This window comes from Vicugna pacos, chromosome 4 (genome assembly GCF_048564905.1).
Source record: "Vicugna pacos chromosome 4, VicPac4, whole genome shotgun sequence".
Lineage (NCBI taxonomy): Eukaryota > Metazoa > Chordata > Mammalia > Artiodactyla > Camelidae > Vicugna > Vicugna pacos.
Window position 1 is genome coordinate 39,926,891 of NC_132990.1, and position 18,550 is coordinate 39,945,440.

The 18,550-nt window shown below is 39.0% G+C and overlaps 1 long non-coding RNA gene across 1 annotated transcript in view; it reads right to left on the bottom strand.

Moving 5' to 3' along the window:
* Positions 1-18,550, bottom strand: part of LOC116280284 (uncharacterized) — a 62,994-nt gene that overhangs the window by 18,052 nt on the left and 26,392 nt on the right. The window contains exons 5-6 of the long non-coding RNA XR_012072035.1: positions 5,209-5,353; positions 4,274-4,431 (exon numbers count right to left, since the gene is read on the bottom strand). This is a non-coding gene — a long non-coding RNA (uncharacterized lncRNA). The remainder of the gene's footprint in view (positions 1-4,273; positions 4,432-5,208; positions 5,354-18,550) is intronic.

Below are 18,550 nucleotides of genomic sequence, written 5' to 3' on the forward strand. Positions count from 1 at the left end.
GATCATTAGTGATGTTGAGCATTTTTTTAAGAGCTTTTTGACCATTGGTTTATCTTCTTTGAAGGAATGTCTGTTCTCTTTGTCCACCTTTTTCTCGTAGGTTGTTGTTATTGTTGAATTGTAGGAGTTGTTTATATCTTCTAGATATGAATCTTTGTCAGATAAAAACCATTTGCAGATGTTTTCTTTCATTCTGTAGACTGCCTTTTCACCTTGTCGATAGTGCCCTTTGATGCATAAAAGTCTAATTTTGATGACGTCCAAATGATCTATTTTGTTGTTGTTGTTTTCCCCTGTGCTTTTGGTATCATGTCCAAAAAAATCCAGTGTATGAGCCTTTTGCCCATGTTTTCTTCTGAAAGTTTTATACTTTTATCTAATTTTTATTGTAATAGACTTACTATTTTGAATTGATTTCATATATGGTATAAGGTAAGGGTCTAACTTCATTCTTTTGCATTTGGATATCCATTTTCCACACCATTTGCTGAAAAGACTGTCATTTACCCATTAATGGTCTCAGCAGTCATTTCTGAGCTCTCTATTCTATTCTATTGATCTGTGTGTCTATCTTTATGCCAGCACTATACTCTTTTGATTACTGTAGCTTAATAGTAAGTTTTGAAACCAGAAGGTGTGAGACTTCCAACTTTGTTCTTATTTTTCAAGATTGTTTTGGATATTTAGGGTCAGTTGAGATTCTATATGAATTTTGGGATGTACTTTTCTTTTTCTCCAAAAAAAAAAAAAGTCATTGGAATTTTGATCCGTGAGTATAGAACTTCTTCCCACAGGAAAAACCAAAAACCAAAATTTGAATGACCTGATTTCAATTCTTCAATTATGGGGCAATGGCAGTGACTGTGATACTGTATCTGCAGGGAGTTGAATGGAGGCAAAAAGACATGTCCACACCCCAAACCTGTGATTGTGACCAAACTCGGAAAAAGGATCTTTGCAAATGTAATTACATTAAAGATCTCAAGTTGACATCTTTCTGGATTATCTGATTGAGCCCTAAATCCAGTGACAAGTGTCCTAATGAGAGACACACAGAGGAGAGACGGAAAGAAGACGAGAGGCCATGTGAAGACTGAGACAGAGATTAGAGCGATGCAGCCACAGCCAGGCATACCTGGAGCCACCAGAAGCTGGAAGAGATGAGGTAAAATTCCCTCTTACAGCCTTTAGAAGGAGAAGGCCCCTGAAACACCTTGATTTCAGACTTCTGGCCTCCAGACTGTGAGTTAATCTATTTTGGTTCTTGAAACCCACTGAGTTTGTGGTGATTTGTTACAACATCCCTCGGAATCTAATATACCATCCCCAGCCCTTTAGTACATGGGTGGAACGCACACCTCACAACCTAATGCATTTCCTGTTTTATGAAGTCACACCAATAACAATGGCTCCTGTTAGCAATAGAAGCTTCAAGTATAAGCTGAAAAATTCTCCAGAAGAAGGTGGTATAATCAGAGGCTGAGGGCACAGGTACCAGAGTTACATTACTTGGGTTCAAATCTTTTTTTCCACCACTTATATGCTGTTAGCCTGAGCAAATTTTCTTATTTCTCTGTATCCCCAAGTTAATCATATGTCAAATAGAGAAAAAAAAAAAAACCAGCAGTTCTTTCAGAAGTTATAAGAATTAACTGAACTAAAATGGAAAGTATTTTCAAATGCTTAGCCATTATAAGCACATAATAAACAGCTATCAAATTATTATTTTGGAATGGATTCTCTTCTTAACCAAGGCAATTCTCATTTTCTTCTAACAAAGCTTTCAAGTAATACATTGCCAGGTGATTATTATTAATTTTCTATCCCACGGCTACTTGCACAAGGAGTTTGATACAGCTACAATGTGCGCTAATCCAATGTGCTGTTAGTTACATTAAGAAGGTAATACTTCATTAAAAATATTAGGAGTAAAAAAATTTTTTTCAGTAGCTAAATATGACATGACTAAATGCTGGTTAGCAAAACTTCTGCCCCTAGGTCAGAAAAGCTCTATGGTTTGTAAGCTTTTGTCATATATATATATATATATATATATATATATATATATATATATATATTTTTTTTTTTTTTGCTATATGACTTCTTGAGTTTCAATATTTAGAAATCTATGATGTTCTGTGAATATGACACTGTGGCTCAGGGCCTGAAGGTTACCCTTGAGGAAATATATGAGGTTTAACATTCTCTTTGGGGGCCTGGCTTTCTTCCTACGTGAGAAAGTTCCAGCTCGCAATGATCATTCTTAGACATTCTCATTAAAAGCAGACGTTGAAACCTCAAATACTTGTGGGCCAAAAACTCCACAGCTTTTTTGAAAAAAAGTGCATTACATAGTAAGTTACAGACACCTTGCCAGGACGATGTCCCCAAACCACACGTCATCTCCCTATAGAGGTACATCCCACATGCTGTGGAGGTAGAAAAACTGGTGTTTATCCAGATGGGACAAAAGCGCCTTGACACAGATAGAAATATTTTCTCAAGTCAAAGCTGTGAATATCATACTCAGAAGTCAACTGTTGACAGCTGTGGAAATACAAATGTGTCCAGGTGGTGAAGACTCTGGAGAAGCTACCAAAGCAGCCTGAGAAAGGAGGCTGGGCTTCCTGGAGTTTCATTTCCTGTCTTCCCGCCCCTGCGCTTGCTTGCCCAGAGCGCCGCGTGCATTCCCCTGGTTGCCTGAAACTCATAGCACAGCGATGCCTCTGCTCCACAGTCTTTTTCCTTCATGCGTCTGCCTCCTTGCTACATATCTTTTGACCCTACCTCTGCTTGTCACCAGCAATTTTTATTTATATAGTTAGTCTTCCCAGTCTCCCTCTGCACCCCTGCCTTTTTTCCAAGATCTGTTTCCATCCTACACTCTTCTTCAGAACCTCCTGCTCCAGATGTGGTCCCTCTCCCTACACTCACACTGGAATTTCCCAGCTTCCAGGGCCCAGCTCTAGCTGAGAGGCCTCTGCCTTCCTCCCTGCAGCCCTCAAATGCCCTAATCCAACTCCAGATTCCTCCCCACACAGCTCTGAGAACGACCCCACATTCCGTCTCTCCGCAGGATGTTCTCTGCCAGCCTTCCCCCAGGCCCGCTGCTGCTGTGCCCACACTGTTTCTGTTTCCTAGGAGACACTCAACTTTCTTCAAAACCTTCTTTTAGATCCCCCTCTGCCAGATTCCTCCCACTGACGGCAAGATTTCTGGGCCCAGGTGAGCCTTCCAAGCTTCATTGTAATTTGACTGAATGGATTTGTTGACCTCATAGCAGGTTGTTTTCTCCTGAAAAACGTCCTCAACCCAGATTGCCCTTTAGTCATACTGAGGAGCTTTTTAAAATGCATCCACCCCTAGAGATCTGGACTTAACTGGTCCATCTGGGATGTGGTCATCGCAATGGTTTCACAACTTCCGAGAGAGGTCTGTTGTGTGTCCGTGGGATTGAGAATCAGGACAAAAACCTTCAATCTCCTTTTGCTCTTTTCACCCAGCTCTTCTCTAAAGAATTTTCCTTGAATTTTGGACAATGCAGCAGCCCACACTTAGAGAGCTGTACACCCCTTGTTGTTAGCCCTAGTTCACCCCAAAACAACGGGAACAGAGTGTGCCTTCAGAGCTTTCCAAGAAAGTTGCTGGGAAAGTTGGCGATGCTTCTGGGCCTGGTAAACTGCCAAAGGGAATTTAATGACAAAAACCTGAAGGGCCCCATTTGGAAAAGAAGCCAGGGTGATCACACAGTTACTTACGTTTGTTGATGAACTGCTGAACTGCTCTGGAAACTCTGGCAACTTGATATTGTAGGGCAATTAACCCTGGACATCACACTTAGGCTTCTGCCCAGTTTTCCCTTCCAGCTTTGAAGACTGAAGGCTGAAGCTGACCTTCAAAGTCCTCTAGTCTGAAGGGACCATTATTACAGATGGGGAAACTGGGGCCAAGAGCGATTGCAGTTTAACAGAAGTCCCACAGCTAAATAAGGATAGAGGCAGGAGGGAAACCCAGTCCTCTTTCTGAGAGTCCAGCTACACCCACTTCCAGCCACACCTACTTCTCATCTGTCTAGCAGTTGGCTTTCGAAATGCTTCCAACAGTTGTCAGTGTACAAACTGACAGTTTGGTGAATGCCCACAAGAAATTGAATTTTGTAAAAAAGCAAGTGGTAGAGGTAACTGGTGATTCATTAGTAAGCTCAAAAATATGGGAAATAAATGAGGAGAATGACTATCTCACGAAACCTCTTCATAACAGGATAATACATTACCTCACGAAGGTATGAGTTTTGAAAGACAGTGTAGATTGATGCTTAGTTCTGGATCTGACACCTGGCAAGAGGCCAATAAGTGGTCCTAGCAACAGGAGAGGTTTCCCCAAATCAGCACGCTGCGAAGCAGCAACGCAGGCATTCTCCCTGTTTTCTTTCTGAACAGAGAGAAAAAGGAAGTTTTGTAAATTGTAGCATTGATTAGGGGCTCAGTTTTTCTTTTTAGTTCAAATAAACATTTGGGTTTTTTTTTTTTACTTCATTAAAAAGAAGCTGATCTATCACTTTTAACTCCTTAGAAAACAGTGCCAGCCAAGTTGGTAATTAACCACATTTTATCTGTGAACTTGGAAAGGTAAAACAGACCAATAAGATAGGTGACAAGGGTTTTCTTGCGTATTCAGAGTAGGGGTTTTAAGATACATATTTCTTTGATCCTTGGTGCTTTTTAAAAGTAGAACATGAGTCTAGAGGTTTCTACCATCCTATCATTGTCTTCTGAACTAGGAGACAAATGTATTGCTGTTTGCAAGAATGCTTCTCAGTTATACACACACACACACACACACACACACACACACACATGAAGTCTTGAAGAAATCAAATGTTTGGATTACTCAAAGAGAACTGGACATTCTTACTATAAAATGCAATAGCTAACAAAAATATTCTTCAAGTGTATTCAACTTTATTGTAGAGGAGGGTGGGGAGTTAGGATCCTCTTGGGTGCAAGTAACGGAAACCGATTCTAGCCAGTGTAAGCAGGAAAGAATTCAGTCTGAGGACAAGATCTTGTGAAAGTCCTAAAAAAAAGAGAATGCAAGGTTATGAGGCCTCTCTCTGTCTTTTCCTTTTTACTTCATTTATTTTTCAGACCAGTTTCTCAGGTCCTCCTGGTGGGTGAAAGGTCCCCAAATCATAATTTTCAGACTTACATCTTCTAGATCTAGCTGCCCAGTGAGACGATGATCTTTCACGGTTCCAATTCCATGTTCCTAAGGGAAGTTCGCCTTGGGTCAGAGGCTCATCCTTGGCCCCCAATGAATAATGTCCACATTATTTGTCAAAATTTGGTACCACCTGCAAGATGAAGGTAGATCAGATTTAAAGTTCAAATATTAGCTTTTTTTAATGATCAGAGCTAGTTTGTACAATTTAGCTTAGAGCCAGACCAAGGAGGCTTACTCCTACTTTTCATCTGGATTAGACAGGCTTGTCCACTCAGTCTCTGGCAAAGCTGGACAACTGCAGTCTCGTTTGGAAACCTACTCCTCCAAGCTCAGCCCTTTAGTAATCACAGAGGAGATATTTCTACAGGTCGGCTAATCAGAAGCGAGAACTCAGAAGTGGATAAGACAAGTGTGTCCAGTGATTGTTCTCAGACTCATCAAATTGAAATGTCACTACTACTCTGGGGAGAAGTGAGGTGAGGGCCATGTAGGAAGTTAGGGAGTGCCGTATGCAAACAACATGATTTAATCCAAGCCATGCAAAATTACAGAGGTATAAAGGGGAAAGGTGTACAGTGTGCATAAAGAAGTCTGAGCACGGGACTAGAAAAATGGAATATTTGTTCCCGAGGCAACTTAGAGATTAAACAGTACAACCACTATCACTTCGCTGCTGGGAAATAAAATAGAGCAGACGTGGGATTTGCTCTACATGTCACTGAGAGCAGAACGTACAGTTCAGATTTCCTAGTTGTTCCTCCTTTCAGGTACTAAATAATGTTATGTTTTGTTTTTCGAATCTATTAATGACAGCCCAAAACACACTGGGTACAAAGAAATTGCTTTGTAATTTCCTTAACAGTTTCCTGCTGTAATTGGATGTGTCTACTTATGACCAACTCTGTCACGGACACACTGAGATAATTTTCTACTGAGACTTCAGCTCATAGCAATGCCTTCAAAATATTAAGTGCTCAATATTTAATAAATACAAGAAAAAGAATAAATTACTAATTTGACAATAGTTAAAAGATATATCAATTAATAAACAAATGGAGATTTATCAACATGTCATATCATTATTATAAGAAAAAGGCATTAATAAAAAGAGGCTATGCCTGGTGGGAGGTGGCTGAAGAATGGACTCTTTGAATTTACAGAATGTGTTGTAATGCTGTATTTCTCTCTCCTATAGTAGGGCAGACACTACTCTGAATGGCTATTTCAGGAAATAGCCTGGAAACGTGCACCTTTATTAACATGTATCAAGTAAATCATGATGAGCAAGTCACAGAAATTATTTCTTGAGATCAGATTTACTTGGTTGTTTGTGCACTATTTATTAATCTGGGAAAAATGTACATCCTTCTTAATCAGACTTCATGTCTCCTGTTTCTCTGGAAAGAAGTTGGAAAGAAATTCAGTTTTCTTTCCTCACTCATAATAGGAAGGATGAAATCTTCATACAGATTCATCCAGGGCAAATTGAATTTCAAAAGTGGGCTCACTGAGGGAGATGGGAGCTGAGGACCTCATGTGCTCACCCTCTGCGTGGGTACAGGCAGCTGATGTTTCAACAGCAGCCTGAAATCTCCCACTGGAATATAAACCACCAAGTAAGAACTCTTTTTTTCTCTTTTTTTTTGTTTGCTTTTTCCTCAACCCCAGCACCTAGATCAGTGCCTGGCACACAGTAGGCACTCAGTAAATATTTGTGAATAAAAATGAAGCTAGAGGCTTACCCAGGCTGAGCTGAGGGTACCTCAGGCAGGAAAAGGGAGGATGGCAAGTGGTGACGGCAGTGGTAGGAATAATGATGACTTAGCTATTATTTATAGACCCCCTACTGTGTGCCGGCACAGAAAGCTCAGAAGTGTCCCCTCTGACCTCGGCAGTCGTCCTGAATGGCGGTGCTGTCATGATCCCAATTGTACCGACGAAGGAACCCCAAGCCAGTAAACAAATTACTTAAGATCACATATTCGGCAGGTAACAGAAGCAGGACTCAAATCCACTGTAAATCCTACTTAATACGTAAATCTTACTTAATGGAAATTAAATGTTTCATGTCACGAGGGCTTGATGTCTACAGTACACTGGTGACGACTGCACACTTACGCACTCAGCGGGCTGTATACAGAGCCTCGTGTACAGCTTCTCCGTCTTCACCCAAGATCTCATCTGACTGATGGCTTGTGCTCCAGGCCCTGAGGGAGGGAGCTGATTATCCTGTGTACCTAACAGCACCTTCACAATCTGTGTAACCAGACAAACGGTGGGTTACACTGCACAGACTGTCCCACTGGAAAACTTCTTGTCAGAGAGATTGATACATCCATTCTCCACACCCGGGGCATGTACGGACAAACCGAAGCATTTTAAAACCCACTATAAGAAGAAATACAGGCAGTGTGAACTGAATGGCATTTATTTTCAGTTAGCACAACCCCAAGTATCCCGAGTGTTCCAGAATCCTAAGAACTCGTGATTATATTGAAAACTGAGTGTGATCAAAGTGAGCTAACAGAGTGTTAATAAAGAATACTGTATGGAGACACTTGTTTAAGTTAAATGAGTAGGTAATTCAAGGCTTGATATTATGAGGCAATTATTAATGCTTAATCTGAAAGGTCACAGCTCAAGCCCCCACGGAGCAGTGGAAAACACCAAAAAAATGAAAGAACTGCACTTTGTTGAAGCAGTGGGGAGGGGTCATCTCTTGTACCCAATCCAGCCCAGTCTCCAAGGCTGTGACCTCTGATGGAGAGAGAAAGCAAACTTTTCTCCTAGAGAGTGGCACCCATAGGCAAAGAAGCCCACTACTTCGGAGAGTGAGCCCCTGATGTGCGGCTTAGGATGCAGGAAACACGCTCGCCTTAGCGGTCACAGGCGAGCCAGATGCGGTGCTTGTGACAAAAGGTGGAGGGAGAAGAGAGAACCAAAGGCACGACACCTTGGGAACGGAAGGTCACCCCCCAATCAGGGCTGCCTCGGGGAGACCTGGCTCCTCTCTGTGATGATGTGTGAAGGCCGTTTCCCAGACACAGTGAGAGTGAGCACCAGAGCCAGAGATGTGGCTCAAACTGCTCATTTTGCTTAAAGCAAAGGAAATTGGATATTCATTACTTTTTATTTACACCACAGTTTTGGAATGCTCTTATGAGAATTTTGTGGAACTATTCATTTAAAATAATTAAAAATTGAAATAAATGTTCAAGTATTTTATTCACTATTTAATGAACCAGAAGTCATTCTAGTGACTATTAAATATAATTTTACTAAATCTTTATGATAACTAACCTTGTCAGTATATTACAGGAAAGAATAGCGTATATACCCATGATAAGCGTATATATCCATAACTATATGTAGACATATACATAAATTTATAGAGGGTGTTATAAACTAGAACAAAACATTTCATGCAAAACAAAATTATTGTGGAGAAGTTGGCTACAAAAGTTAAAGTGATAAAATGATTTCTTTGAAAATTTTTAGTTTTGTCTATTTTATACAGAACTATTTGGGATAGTCCCAATTTATTTAAACCTGAGAGATTTCTAAACGAAACTAGGGAGCTGAATAAAAGTCTCGTTGAGAAAGTGTTGATTTTTGGAATGGGGATCCGGAAGTGTCTCGGAGATGTTGCACAAAGTGAGATGTCCATTTTCATCACCACAGTTCTGCAACAGCTCAAGCTGAAGAAGAGCCCCAGAGCCGAACTTGACCTGATGCCCACGAACAGATTAGTCATGAAGCCCAAACCATACCAGCTCCACGCAGAACCCCGCTCCACGGGTAGCTCGTGTTCTTAGATTCTCAGATGGGTGGAGGTGTTCTTGTTTAACTCAGAAAAATTACGGGATTTACACAGCCTTTTCTCTATGTGCGCACACTTCTTGTGTCTCTCCTTTTTCTCGTGACACCGGTCACAGTGGATTAAAAACCTCATCCTAACGGCCCCTCATTTTAGCTTAACTATCTCTTTAAAGACCTTATCTCCAAATACAGTTACATTCTAAGGTACTGGGGTTCAACATATGAATTTGGAGGAGACAATTCAGCTCATAGTAACATGTTCTGAGAAAAAAAAGACAGTGATTTAAAAATAATTGTTCAATATAGTATCCAACATTAAGTATGTGCTTCTTTAATTGAACTTCTTAATGAGCTAAGCATATGAGGAACATAAAATGGAATTGTGAAAACCAAGAATTTCTGACTAAAGCTTTAAGGGGGAGTTGCAATATAAAGGACTCGGAATCCAACAGGGAAATAAGAACCTGTTTGGGGTCTGATTCAAACAATAGAGCACTTAGGGAGGAGTGGCCCTAGAGATAATGACCATCCTGGCCAGGATGTCGCAATGGAAGCAGAGAAATTAAACAACCCGACAGACATTGAGAACTTAGTCTTTTTTTCTAAGTACAAATAAATTCAGCATTAGCCTTGGGAATAAACAAACTGGATTGCTTGTCCTTTTTTGTAAATGCTTTTGAGATTATTTGTATTATCCACGTGACAGTGTGTCAAACTGAACTATTCTTACATTTTTTTCTGTAAGAAACTATCAGATCTTTTGTATACTCAACAATAATGGGGATGACTAGAACAGTAGAGGAATCTTGTTTTTTTTTTCTTCTTTGTTTAACATTGTTTTAGAGGAATCTTGTTATTTGTTTATCTGGTATTTTCTTTAAGGAACTGTATTTTTCTATCCTCTTATTTTTGCTGTTGTTTTTCTTCACAGTAAGCAAACATGATTCTATACATTTATTTTAAGACATTTTATTGTAAAATGCTAATTTTTACTTATACTTGGCTCCGAAGGCATAATTAAATAGCCTGCTATTGGGCTTTTGGTATAATTCACAAGTTTGCAGTTTATGTAATTTTAGAAACATGAATAAAAATAAAACAGGGAAAAGAAAGTTTAAAAGCAAAATGGGAATAACTTTTCTTTGTCATTTAATATGTAACAATGATTTATTTTTAATTAGTCATATTTACTTATGTTGAAATAATTTATTTTATGAAATATAATTAGAAGCAACACAGTATATCAAAATATTATATTGAAATAACTTACATTAGCATAAACAAATAATCATCTGGAAACTATACACAGAATTCATTATGACTGTAGAGCAAGTGATTATATATGGGTATATGCATCAGTGGTAATCCAAGATGAATGGTCCTTAAAGTCATTATATATGAAGTGAAAAGACAGTGTAATAGAAATTAGATGTCCTGCTACACACAATGGCATATGGATGCTTATAACTCTATGCCCTCCTAGTGGCTCCAGCCCCTCAGGGCTCTGGTAACACCATCCGAGGAAAGCCAGCCTAGAAACATTATCCACTGCATGATGCAAGCGAGAGCAGACTGTGTCTGGTCCTAAGTGTTTTTCAAAGAAGAAAACCTGCTCTAACATTTATAAAGACATTTACCTATTCCCACATTGAATTTCTTTAATTTCTTCCCAGTTAAACCTATAATTCAGATGTGGTATCAAGCCCCATGATGGAGTAAGAAATCAGGACCACGTTTGAGAGGCAGAAGGGGTCCTTGGGGAATCTGCGATCTACACAATTGTTAATTAGGCTGTAAAATCTACAGATGCTTCCAGGCCTCCAGATGTGTGGATACACAATTTGATGTTTCAGATTCACACAGGACTTCCCCACAAAGTCCAAGATGCATGCCTTAAACAAACAAAAAAGCACTGTCTATGTATACCTTAAATCAGAAATAGTGAAAGGGAGTCGTTTTACGGCTTAACAGGCTATAAAAACAAATGCCTGCGAGGAATGCACCACTGGCTTCCTCTTCAGATAAGGACAAAATGCAGGATGCAGGCAACTGATTCTCTGTGATACACATTTTCAACAGTGGGAGAGCCAAAATAAATAAAAATCGTAAAAGTTCATAGGTCCTTCTCTATCCCTCAAGTTATTTACACAGAATAGTTAACCTTAATTCAACATTAGTGTCAGGCCGCATCAACTGTGAACTACACTCATGCCATAGTGTTGCCTTCATCTGTACCCCCGTGGATGGAAGCATGTTGTATGAGTGAATTTTCCAGCTAAATCAGATGATCAAGTTCCAAAACACTCATTTTAATGAATCTTAATGAAAGTCTGTCTGAGTTTCTAATGTTTTAAAACGCATTTACTAAATATAATTTTATCTTTTCCAGAATTTATATTGACATTTATTTCCAAGGGTCCTAGCCTGGGTTATACTCATTTGATGCACTCTTGATCACCCCCTCATCCCTGCCTCACTACCTGATTTCGTCCATTATTTTAACGCTGAGCTCCCCAGCTCCTGGCAAGCTCCACAAATTCAGGGCCAAATTTGCTTGGCTTCCCACTGCACCCCCGGTGTCCAGCACTGTTTCAGGACACAGCAATCAGTAAATGGTTGTTTGGTGAATGTGGGGATGAATTAATGATTAAATGAATGAAACTAGCAGAGGAGCAAGAAAAGCTTTAGCAACAAAAGTATCTGAGATTTTCTAGTGCAGGTAATATTTCTGGCATCTCTGTTCCTATTTTTAAAAATTTAAAAAAAAATCATGTGTCATTTACTTATTTATTTATTTGTGGAGGGGAGGTAATTAATTTTTTTTTTAACAGAGGCACTGGGGATTGAACCCAGGACCCCCTGCATCCCAAGCGCACACACTACCACTGAGCTATACCCTTCCCCACCTCTGTCCCTGTTTTAGTTTCTACCTTGCTGCCTACATCTCCTCAGTCTAGAAATCTGTTCAGTCTTCTCATATTTGTTTAAGCCAAAAGACCCGATCTCATCAAATACACCCTTAGTCTCTTTATTTAACTCTCATTTTTATGGCATCAGACGCCAGCTGGATGTTAGCTCTCTCTCCCCAGGACCACTGTCAAAGTGTGTCCCAAGCACTTAGGAAACTTTCCAAAAGTCACATTTCAAATGCATTCCAAAAAGTCAATGTTTCTCCCGCTCCGACCTCTTCATCTTGCCAACGCACAAGCATATCGGCAGCTGACCATGTCATTAACTTCACCAGACACGTCTGTTGTCTGATGGCATCTGTCACTTCTGCCCACACTGATGGAGGGAAGGGGGTCACTGCTTTCTCCCCATAAGGGTTACACTCAAGGATGGGTGTTAGGGTTTACCTATTTTTCAATGGTGTAACTGAGAATTGGCAGTGATTCTAAAGAAAGCTTACTTAAGATCTGGGAATATTGGAAGAGATGACATACACACACACACACACACACACACACACAAATATGTCCTGTCACCTACTGCTTAAGCCTAAGCCTAGATTGTTCTTAAGACCTCATCCTGTCAGTTCCTTGCCCTCTTTGCTCTTTGTGGACAAGACCAACTCGCCCACTCTCTACTTACCCCCCATACCCACATTCTCATAGGATCTGTAATTTGTGCTTTCTCTCTCTCTCTCCCCTTCTCTCTCGTTAGCCTAGCTAGAGGCTTATCAATTGTATTGCTCTTTTCAAGGAACCAGACTTTGGTGTTATTTATTTTCTTTGTAGTAGTTCTTTGTTTTCAATTCAATTGATTTCCGTTCTAATTCTTATTTCTTTTCTTTTTATTTGAATTTACTTTGCTCTTATTTTTCTAGTTTTCTAATGTGGAAACTTAGTTTTCTGATTTTAGACTCTCTTTTCTTTCCTAATATATACATTCAATGCTATAAAATTTCCTCAAATATGACCCTGAATGTGGTCTATCTCGGTGAATCCTCCAAATATAAGCTTGAGGAGAATGTGTATTCTGCTGTTGTTGGATGAAGTAGTCTACCATATGTCCCTTATTATTTAGTTGATTGATGGTGTTATTGAGTTCAACTGTGCCTTTCCTGATTTTCTGACTGCTGGATCTGAAATTTAAAACTAAATAGTGTGTGATAAATGAATGCTAATTGTTAATATTTATAGCTATTTAACTATTGTTATAAAAGCTTATTTATTGGCATGGAGAAATGATATATTTAAAAAAGCAAGTGTGAAATATTGCATGTACCCTATTGATGATTTTGTGTGTGTATATATATATATGTGAGGAAAGAGTAAGATGTGACATGTAGAATGCCAACAAAAATGACTTTTTGCCTATTTCAGTTTAGGCTTATGCTCCGAATATAATATTGCACTTATTTGAGATTATAAATTTCCTGTACTTCTGTGAACTCACATAAGGGTGAAGAAAAGTTTAAGGTTGGAAAGTACCTATCAGAGAATTCATGGGTTTGGTCTAGAGAGGAGGATGAATCTTCAGAATCTGACTAGACAAATTAAGTGGGAGTTAAAACACTCAGTTAAAGAAGTTTTGCAAAAATTAAAACAAAAGCGGGGAATTGAGAATAAAGAAAGAGACACAAACTGTCCGTATAAAACCTTAAAAGTCTGGAGTCAATCATTGATCAATTAAGAAGCTCTACACACCTACACAACACTTTTATTAGGTGTTTAATGAGTGGTTTTTGGTGCCTAATTTAAGTCAGGCCGTTAGATGTCAGGCATAGAAAAGAGGATCTCTAACTTCAGAAGCTCTTTAAGGTAGAGGCAAATAATGATAATTTTGAGTGTGCATATATACATGTACATACATACATATGCATAGATAGTGCATAATGTGCCTATATGTATAGAGAGAGATAATTATACAGTTATATATACATATCTTAACTGCTCTTTCTAAGACTGGTCATAAAAATTCAAGCTTCCTCCTCTTCTCTTTGCACATTTAAGTGGGATGTGCGTTTGAAAATTTCTTTGCAACTTCCTCTTTTTGTGAAGAGTCCTTGACAGAGTGAATGCCCTTTGTTGATCAAGGGATTTCTGTGGTTCTGCCAACTTGCTGCTTTGCACAGCTGGTCACTCTTCTAAGGAGTCTTCATTCTTTGATTTCTTTGTGCCAGCTTGACCTATTTTATACTATTTCCTAGCATCCCATACTCAGTGGTCCTCACTGGGTTTCACCATGCCTCTCACTGTTTTGCCTGACACTTTGACTTTCATCTTTCTATTTAGAATTGCCAGCAGGTTTTACCCTCTCACAGTAGGTGAGAACAGGTCGGTTTAGAAATTCATCACCTTGGGAAGAGAGTTTAACACAGTTGGAAGGCAGAACATCACCTATCGTGTTAGCATGCTTGCTGAGCTCAGTGCCTGGAACGTAAAGGCCTTCCACAGGTACTCAGGTGAATCATCCCCACTCAGGTATTTATTGGCAGCGAACTTCATTGGGCCTCTGTGGGCCAGGGAACAGTATTGTTAACAAAGGCTTTCTTTCCAAAGTTAAAATTGCTGAGGGTGGTGAAGTGATTTACAAGATGGTATCTCTTTGGTTAACAGTATTCTTACTCTAGGTATTTCAGAAAATTGGGAAATGAAGCCAAGTATATGAAAACTATTCTTTGGAGCCAGAGCAATAATAGCCTTTGGTTTTGAAATAAGAATCAAAGGTGGTGTTTTTCCCAGACTATTGGGCAAGATAGATGTGAACATAATTACTCTCCATGTGGAAAGTTGCTATTTGCTTTTTTGTTAAAATTTTTTTATAAACTCTTTCCTCCATTTAAAGAAAGTTAAGTTACTCACCTCTCCTCCCCCAGTGCTCCTTGCTCTATATAACAAACATAAATTGGTGGAGGGACTTTTTATTAAGGTATAACATGCAGACAAAAAAGTACACAAAATGTAAGTTTAAAGCTTGATGAATTTTTCCAAGTGGAACACCACTGGCATCCTAGAGGCACCCCTCCATCCTTTCATGCCCCCGGACAGTCTCCGATCTCTGTGCCCCAAGGAGAACCCTTATCCTGACTTTCAATGCCATAGTCTGGTTTGACTGTTTTTGAATTTTACATTAAGGAAATCAAACAGCATGTGCTCTTTTGTGCTTGACTTCTTTTGTAACACACTGTGCTTGCAAGACTTATCCATTTGAGAAATTAATCCATGTTGTGTGTAGTGTCAACTGAAATAAATGCACAGCCTGAAAGTTAAAAGAGTTATGTTTTATTTGGCGGGAGGACTCGAGCCGGGATGACAGCCTCTCAGATGTTCTGAGGGACTGCTCCGAAGAGGTAGGGGAGGAGCTACAATATATAGGAGCTTTACAACAAGACCAGGTAGTTGGAACATTAAAAGATTACTTGTTAACTAAAGAAAACCAAGTATCTCAAGTTAAAGAATTAAGTGCTTTTCTATGTATGGGAGGAAGCAAACATTTGGGCTCACTGAATTCATTCCTTTGACAAGCACCTAGCTATCTAGGGCCAGTATCCTGTCCTTTCTTATTCTGAGTCCCCTCAGAGTGCACCACTGTGAGTGGCTGCAGAGGCTGGGCTGCAGGCTTGTCTTCACTGGGGGGTGGAGGCAGCCGCTGATGACTTGATGGTTTCAGCATTCTTTGTTTACTGATATGGTTTGCAGTATTTTTCGCTCACAGTAGCTATATTTCATTCATTCTTATTGCTCATTGCTATAGTGTTCCATTAGGTGAACATTCCATATTTATGAGTTGATTTTGCTGATAGAAGCCACTTGGGTAATTTCTAGTTCGGGTCTGTTATGAAGAGTGCTGCTATGAACATTCCTGTGCACGATGTTTGGTGAACAGATGTACATTTTCCTGTTGGCCCATATAAATGCAGACAGGAATTGCTGAGTCATAAATGATTCGTATGTTTAACCGAGAACTTCCCACTAATTTTTTCAGTATGGTTGTACCAATTTACACTCCCACTAGTCAAGTAAAAGAGTTCTCTGATTGTCCCACATCTTTTTCAACAGTTGATATTTTCCGTCTTATTTTCTGTATTTTTGTTTTAGCCACAGTGATGACAAACATACCCTTAATAATGAGACAGATGGTCAGAAAAATCCCTGGCCTGTTACCTTAAGTGAACTTGATTTTGGCAATGTTAGCGAGTTCATTCTCTCTTAATGAAATGAATCTAGGACAAATTGAGTGCATTCACCCACTGACGTCCTTCAAAAATGAATGATCACCCAACCCTCTGCCACCTTCCCCCGAACACAAAATGCTCTGAGCTCACAGTTACCAGGGCCTCCTGAGAAAGCAGTTTTTGCCAAGACTGTCTTTTTTCTAATTTCCTTGGGAAGAGAATCTACAGGATTTTCCCCGGTAATCAAACAATTTCTGCCTTTGACATGTATCTCAGTTATTATAGTGTTTATGTTTCGTTCATAATTTCAGGATAGTCTAAAAGTAGTTACTTAGATCTGCTTTCTTTGTGGCATATGCTTTTAATATTTTCCAGAATTCTACTTTTTACTGCAACAGTTGTGACTGAAAAACAGTCTGTTCTCTCTATTGACTCACATTTCTAGAATTCCTTTTTGGTCAAAAGTGTAAGTCTATTCACCCTTCCAAACTTTTGTCTTCCTAACAAGGAAAGGAAATCCAGAAGGGAACATGTTGAGCTCTTACAATTCTCCATTGCCTTTGTGTTTGTTTTGCTCAATTTCATTCTATATATTATCCAACTAACACCATTCTGCTTAGTATTTACTTATTTGAAAATAAAGACTTGGAATAATTTTTCATATTTTTAGCATTAGTTAGAAAACTATCTCTGGGCAATCAAACCTAAGTGTTAACAGAAATTCTGCCGATAATTTGAGAAAGTTTAAAATTTCTCTTTCTGTTGTTCTGTTAGGTGATGTTAGGAATTCCACATGGAGTTTATATGAAATGCTCCTTCAAAAACTGGTCTGTAAGAAAAATAAACCTATTCCACACTTAATTTACAGCCATATCTTTAAATTTGCCTCTTCGTTTTGTTCATGGTAAGTTTTACCCTGAAAATATAAGTGATTTTTAAATAGCCAAATACAACTAGTTTTTCCTTCATGGTTTTTGAGATTCCTGTCATGCTTAGGACAGCTTTCTCTGCCCCAAGTTTATACAAATAACCTCCTATAGTGTTGCGGAAACGACAGGCCAGTCAAGAAACAAGCACCACTTGGAGGGTTGGAGTACTCAGATGTATTACGCCGGCGGGCTCAGAGGGGCTTCTGCTCCGAAGCTCTGCGCACCTCCAAGACGTGCGCGTGAGGTTTTATAGGGTAAAATACAAGCTTGGGGTATTCGGCCAATAGGCATGAAACAGCTTTAGCAGCAGCAGCATCACAAAAGTGGAGGTGGGGAGGCAGCAAACCAACATTCCAAAGCCAGATATATATCTTTGAAAACCCAGCTGGCTAGCAAAAAACATGAACAGCAAACCAACACTAATTAACCTAGACTTACAAGTTAGTCTAGCAGAACTCAGATCAGTATTCCAATACTTAGATTTGTGAGTTATCTTGTTAGCCCAGCCCAGCCTTTCCTTCACATTCCTAGACTTGTGAGTTACCTTGTTAGTCCAGCCCGGTTTTTCCTTCACAGTAGTGCCTTCCAATATTTTTCTTTTAAAAAAAAATGGTACTGTCCAGTCCTCTTTCTTTCTGGATAATTAATCATATCAGCATCATTTATTAAATTAGCCACTTTTTCTCACTAAGTTAGATAAAAGCTACATATATACTTATATTTCTGTGGGTACTTGGCCATACATGGCTAATATATTTATATACTTATATGCCAGTATCATATACTTGATTACAGTGACTTTATGGTTATCTTAGTATCTGGAAATCTCTAACTTTGCTTTCTTAATTGTTCTTACTCAGTATTCATAAATTTCTTAGCAACTTTTAGAGATTTTATCTTGCATTACACATTTCAGAATTATTTTACATGTTTCCATAGAAAAGTCCATTGAGATTATAATTTAAGTTGCATAATATTTATATCTTAATTTTGGAAGTACTAACATTTCAATGATAATTCTTATTCTGGTTGGTTTGTGGTACTTCATTTAGATTTCAAAAATTAATTTTTATGTCTTACACTATTCTTCCTATATTTAGGCCTAAGAATTTTGTTGTTTTGTCCCTGTTATAAATGTATATTTTTTTCACTTTCGTTTCAAACATTATTGTTAAGACAGAGAAAAATTATTGAGTCTCATAAAATGCCCAATCAGAGTTACTCTTCAGACTTTTTCAGGGGCTCTGGGAAGAGATACTCAAGATGAAAAACATCTTGTCATAAGGAACCTGAGAATCAATGCAACCTGAAGGAAAACAGAATCCAGAGGTGGACACATAGCAGGTGCTAGAGCTATTATTTGAATTTCTGGAACAAGCCATATCCAAAACCGTTATCATCTGTCCTTTTCAGTTACTCAAGCCAATAAACTTCCCCTATTTTCACCTGATTTAAGCAG